We start from the raw sequence: 6,292 nt of genomic DNA, 5'->3' as shown, positions 1-6,292 counted from the left end.
TGTGTGTGTGTGTGTGTGTGTGTGTGTGTGTGTGTGTGTGTGTGTGTATGTGTAATATATATCACACACACACTCCGTCTACTTAAACCTCTCCTAGGCACTTCTATCCTTCATGTCACGTGTGTGTGCACGTGTGCATGTGGTTTCCTCTATTAGACTGAGGGCAAGCACGGCACTCATAAACATTTCTGTATCCCCCACAACGCCCAGCCCAGTGGTCTGCACATAGAAGGTGTCTTCATGATTATGGATATGAATCTCAATGACCTATTTTCAGAAACAAACATCATACAATAAATAGAACACTTAAATTCTACTGAATGTAATGCACTGAAGAAATTCTCTGGCTGTCCCTGATCTCTCTCCTCCACTCTGACTACCGACATCCCTGGCTTCCTTTAAGTCTCAACTAAAATCCCAGCTTCTACAGGAAGCCTTCCCTAGCCTCTTTTATTCCAACGCTTTCCCACTGTTAATTATTTCCTATTTATCCTGTACATAGATTACTTGTCTATATCTGTTTGTATGGCTTCTCCCCTGCCTCCATTACAGTGTAGGCTCCTTGAAGGCTGGGACTCTTTTGTCTTTTTTTGTATCCTCAGTGCTTAGCGCAGTGCCCACATGTGGTAGGCACTTAATAAATGTTTATTGAATAATGAGCTTCTGTTACAATCTGGGGAGACAGCACAGTGTGATGGACAGAAGCCCAAGAATCACAACACCTGGGTCTGGGTGTGGTTTCAGCACTTATTAGCTATGCGTAGACAAGTCATATTGCCTCAATGGGCCTCAATTTCATCATCTGTAAAATGGAAATAATACTACTGATACTATCTACCCAACAGGGTGGTTGTGAGAAAAGTATTATGTAAACTATAATGATAATTAACATCCATATGTAAATTGATTTATGTATATACACATTATTTTATTTGAATCTCACAACCAACCTGTGAGGCAGGTTCTATAGGTATCATTTTGTTAGACTGGACTTCTGATTTCACTAATGTGGGGGCCCTCCCAATGAGGATCCACATAGACCGGGAGCTTAGTTTTAGAAGTTAAATGACTTGCTCAAGGTGACACAGTCAACGTCAGAGGTGGGCTCTGCTTCTCTCTTTAGGCATTATCGTTCTCATTTACAGATAGGGAAACTGAGGCCCACATAGGTGAAGTGACTTGGCAACAGTTACACAGCTATTAAGTACAAGATATAAGATTCGAACCCAGGTCTTTGAAACTCCAAGTACAGCATCCTGTTCACTATGTTGCTTATGAAAATGTGAACTCCTTGTTTCTTTGGAAGGAACTTTGGAATTTTGCAGTGTTTCAAGGGTGAACATTTATGCCTTTGTTGTTGTTGCTGTCCAGTCATTTTTCAGCTGTGCCCAACTCTTTATGACCTCATTTGGGGTTTTATTCACAAATATTTCCTTCTCCAGCTCATTTTACAACTGTGGAAGCTGAGGCAAGCAGGGGTAAGTGACTTGTCAGAGATTACACGCCCACCCCCTCACCTTGCTGGTCTGCTGACACCCAACTCTCTGCCATGCACTCTTTGATCTAGTGACACCAGTCTTCTTGTTGTTCCATGAACAAGACACTTCATCTCTTCCCTCCAGGTGTTCTGTCTCAAGTTGTCCCTCATGCTTGGAATGCTCTCCCCCTTCTTCCTGGACTACCTACTTCCCTGGTTTCCTTTAAGACCCAACGGAGTCCTACTTTCTACAGGAGGCCTTCCTTAACTCCTCTTAATTCCAATGTGTTCTGTCTGCTCATTATTTTCTATTTATCCTGTATGTAGTTTGCTTTGTATATTTTTGTTTGCATATTGTCTCCCCCATCAGATTGTAAGCTCCTTGAGGGCAGAAACTGTCTTTTGCCTTTTTTTCTTTGTATGCCCAGTGCTTATAGCACAGTGGGTGCTAAGTACGTGCTTAATACATGTTTAATGTACATAGTAGGTGCTTAATACATCTTTAATGATTGCCTATTATCTGTCAAAAGAAAGGACTGAATTAATGATGCCTAAGGTACCTTTCCAAGTCGGTGCTTCGGTGACTTCTGAGCCTGTGATATCATAAGTTAGCTCTGGCTCTTTTCCCTGGGGTGCAGCAGGTAGCTGGGCTCAGCCAGGGAATAGCTTTCCACAAATATGTCAAACAAAGAGCAGCTGCTTTTCCATCCTACCTGATGGGTCAGATGGAACCCCAGAGGCCTCGAATACCATCCGGGAACCATGCCAGCATCCCAGGAACAACCTCATTGTACAGATCTGGGAAACTGGAAGGGACTGGAATAGGCAGCCAAGAAAGATAATCTAACAGCTACTGGGTTCAGAGCACTGGAGTGAGTATTCTGGAAGAGGAGGAAGGAAAATTCAGAAGGAAATTACATGGTCACTGCCCTCAGGGAGCTTACAGCTAGGTTGCTGAGACAAAGCCTAGCAAGTAGTTTAGGATGCACAGGGGCTTACCATCTCTAGAATATCCCAGGGTTCATAGGACATTAGAGTTGGAAGGAAACTTTGAGATCACTTCATCTGTACAAGGCGCTAAGATCATACAAGCTCTAAAATCCACAAACCATGAATCCCAAGACCTAATCCCGATTCCTACTGGACAGATAATTAAACTGAGGCTCAAACAGGCTTGACCAGGGTCCCACAGCTATATTTACAGATGACAGGGCAGCTAGGTGGCACAGTGAATAGAGCACTGGCCCTGGAGTCAGGAGGACCTGAGTTCAAATCTGACCTCAGATCTGCACTTAACACTTACTAGCTGTGTGACCATGGGCAAGTCACTTAACCCCAATTGCCCTGCCTTTCCCCCTCCAAAAAGACAAAATAAATAAATAAAGGACTTGAATTACTTACAGATGATGCAAACATGTACAAAGGACAGGTCCTACAGGTTGGCAATGTAGGAGGCTCCCTGTGTTGAGCAGTGATGCAAGGTCTATTTCTTGCAAATACTAGTCTGCAATGGTGACAGACACACCTCCCACAAGGCATGAAACATCCATCATGACATCCCTGTGTCACTAATCACTGATATGTTGGACACACAGGTCCGTCCCTTCTGGAACATCATCTTCTGAAGGCCCCTGTAAAAATGAATACGTACAACTTGGTAGCCCAGATGGTATTTGGTGCTACGCTCGGCCTCCTTGTTATCTCCCATAAGCACATTAGCCAGGCAGGTTAACTATCCAGAAAACCTGGGGATCTGGCCCACAATGGATAAGATACAAGATAGTAAATTTTAAAAAAAGATACAAGGTAATTAAGTTGGGATGGGGGTGGGGAAGGTACAGAATAGAACACATAAAAACCCTAGCTTTCAGGGAAGGGTGTTGCACATATTTCATCACAGAGCTGGGATCAGGGGTAGGCAAAGGGGCAAGGCAGCTGCCTGGGACACAAAAGAAAAATTATTTTTATAAATTTTTAATGTTGGGAAGTCCCAATTTCCATGGCCCACAGATATTTATTTTGTTCCAAGTGATTTCGTATTTTTAAAATGGAGGCTCGAAGCCTCGAAGGAATATAGATATAGTAACACACAGGAAAAGCAATTTCCAGACCTTGCTTAGCATACATAAATGCCTTGCTCAGGCCATGCTGAGCCAAGGAGGGCAGCCCAAGGATATCCAGAGGGCAAGAAGAGAAAGGAGGAGGAGTCCCCACATGCACCTTTAAAATGCTTTTCAAAGTCTGCAGCCAGTTCTATGGCAGAAAAAACAAAGACACAAGAGCTCTTAAATGATAACACACAAGTTGAATCCTCTAGCTATTCCTGGTGAAATCACTCAAGCTCATGTGTCCCGTCTTGCACAAAGCCTCCTCTGACTCTTCCCATCCCTAGAAGTGATGTCTCCCTCCTCTGAGCTGCAGAGCCATACTGCACCTCTTAGTAAATTTGTTATTGGTATCCCCTTATCTTCTCTATTAGATTGTTCTCTGAGCACAAGGACAGTGTGTAACTTCTGGCTGTGCGGGCATGTGAGCTGGGCCTTGTAAGGTGGGTAGGATTTAAAGAGAGCTGGGGACATGGAAGGAGAAGGAACTGGAGGAGAAATAGGAAGAAGAAAATGGCAATCATTTTCTGGTTCTTGTATAGATTTGTGTAAGGTGTTGTCGAGTTGTTTCAGAGACTCTCTGTGACTCCATTTGGTGTTTTTTGTGCAAAGATATTAGAGTGATTTGTTGTTTCCTTCTCTAGCTCATTTTACGGATGAGGAAAATGAGGCAAACAGGGTTAAGTGACTTGCCCAGGGTCTCATACCTAGGAAGTATCTGAGGCCAGATTTGAATTCAGAAGGATAAATCTTCCTGACTCAAGGCCTAGTGATCTATTTACTGTTCCACCTAGCTGCCCCTGATTTGTGTCAGTCCTGGGTTCAAATTCCAGCAGTGCTACTTAATAACTCTAGGACAATAGTGAGTAATTTCACCCTCTAGCCCTCAATTTCTTAATTTATAAAATGACTGGGGGGATGGAGTCGATGGCCTCTGAGGTCCTTTCCATCAGTTTATGATCTACAGTCTCCTCCCACCCAAGATACTTTGCATACTTCATTCACTAACACATCCATTAATCAAACATTTATCAAATATTAACTACGTGTCAGGCAATGTGTTAGGCATTGGGGATAAAAAGGGAAAAAAACAAAATGGCCCTTGCCCACAAGTAGCTTACATTTTGCTGGAGCAAAAGAACACAGATAAGTAAATATAAAGTATATTCAAAGAAAACTCATAGCAATTGGGGGAGAAGAGAATGCATTATAAACTGAGGAAATCAGAATTAATCTGGGCCTTGAAGGAAGCCAGGATAAAGGCTGCACACCAGGCATGGGGCACAGCCTGTACAAAGACATGTAGGTGGGAGATGAAACAACACCTGCAGACACCTAGAATAATAATAATAATAATTAGTAACAATAATAATGATAGATAGCACTTTAATAGCTTTTAAGATTTACAAAGCACTTCATAATTACTACCTGATTTGATCTTCACCACGAACCTGAGAAGTAGGTGTTATTGTTACCCTCATTTCATATATGAGGAAATTGAGGCAAATAGCAGTTAAGTGACTTGCTCAGGTTCATACAGTTAAATAAGTATTTTAGGTCAGATGAAAGCTCAGCTCCTCCTGACTCCAAATATAGTATTCTATTTACCGTACACCTTGCTGACTCAAATGAAAGGTTTTTTTTAAGTATGGGGAAGCTTGAGCACCCATGTAGGTAGCCGGGGAGGAGCCACTAGACATGGAGGGAGGATGAGATACAGGGCGCTTGTGGAAGTACTGGCCTTGGAAAGGAGAAGGGCCACGTCTGCATCAGAGATTGAAGGAAAGCGGGCGAGGATGGCGCATGACGTCACGGGGTTTTGAGATACAGGAGAGAAGGGGGGCCAGAGGACAAAGAGACCGGAACGGTTTCTATTTTCTTCATAAAGCCTGAGGTGAGGTGGTGTTCTGGGAAGGAAGAAGTTTGAGAAAAGAGGAAGTTTTGGAATAGCTGCTTCAGCAGTTAATTAAGAGAAGACTGAATGAACCAACTTGTTGCAGGCTGCATGACATCCTCCACTTTTATTCAGCAGCAAGTGAGTAAGAATAGAGAAGGTGTCAGGGTGAGCCAGGCTTGAGGTGTGGCAAAACACGAGTGGTTTATAGGATGAGGGGGTGAAGGATCTGTGCACTGATGACAGTGCATTGTTGAACCCTGAGGTTAATGCTGACAAATGTCTTCAGCCAAAGGGCATGGACCCCCCTACTGATCTCACTTCACCTTTGTGGCTCCCCTCCCCACTCCAGACTGCATCTTATTCTTCCATTCCTTCCAAATGTAGCAGTCTCAGCTCAGTTTTCAGGGAGATGTGAGAGGAGATGAAGCCTTTCGTCCTCTCTCCTGCTGAGGGCATGCCTATAACCTAGGTGTCTGGGCTTATATATAGCCATTAGATCTACAATTCCAATTCAGTTTACTTATACTGACCACTCAGATCCATCTGCTAATCAAACAATCAATCAATCAGCAAGTATTAATACTTATTAATTTATGAATATATTGGAGAGAGGGAGAGACAGAGACAAAGAGAGGGAGGGAGAGAGGGAGAAGAGACAGAGAGGGGGAGGGGGAACAGAGAGAGAGAGAGAGAGAGAGAGAGAGAGAGAGAGAGAGAGAGAGAGAGAGTCCCAGTACTGGGCTGGAGAAGGGAGAGATATAAAGATTGAAAAAAATAAAACAGTCCCTGCCCTCAAAGAGCTTAAGTTCGAAT

At 43.3% G+C, this 6,292-nt stretch overlaps 1 protein-coding gene across 3 annotated transcripts in view; it reads right to left on the bottom strand.

The window, feature by feature from the left end:
• The window catches only part of UBASH3B (ubiquitin associated and SH3 domain containing B), a 172,353-nt gene that overhangs the window by 61,096 nt on the left and 104,965 nt on the right, over positions 1–6,292 (bottom strand). Inside the window, exon 2 of one of the 3 annotated variants that reach the window (XM_069070077.1) lies at positions 2,879–3,108. The exons of the other annotated variants lie outside the window; for them this stretch is intronic. The gene's annotated coding sequence lies outside the window, so the exon portion shown is untranslated. The remainder of the gene's footprint in view (positions 1–2,878; positions 3,109–6,292) is intronic. 3 annotated transcript variants of the gene reach the window in all.

This window comes from Petaurus breviceps, unplaced genomic scaffold, assembly GCF_028583685.1.
Source record: "Petaurus breviceps papuanus isolate PSGF00001 unplaced genomic scaffold, PetGlider_PUasm1.0 90804, whole genome shotgun sequence".
In the NCBI taxonomy this organism is placed as follows: Eukaryota; Metazoa; Chordata; class Mammalia; order Diprotodontia; family Petauridae; genus Petaurus; species Petaurus breviceps.
This window is presented reverse-complemented; position numbering and strand designations above follow the sequence as displayed.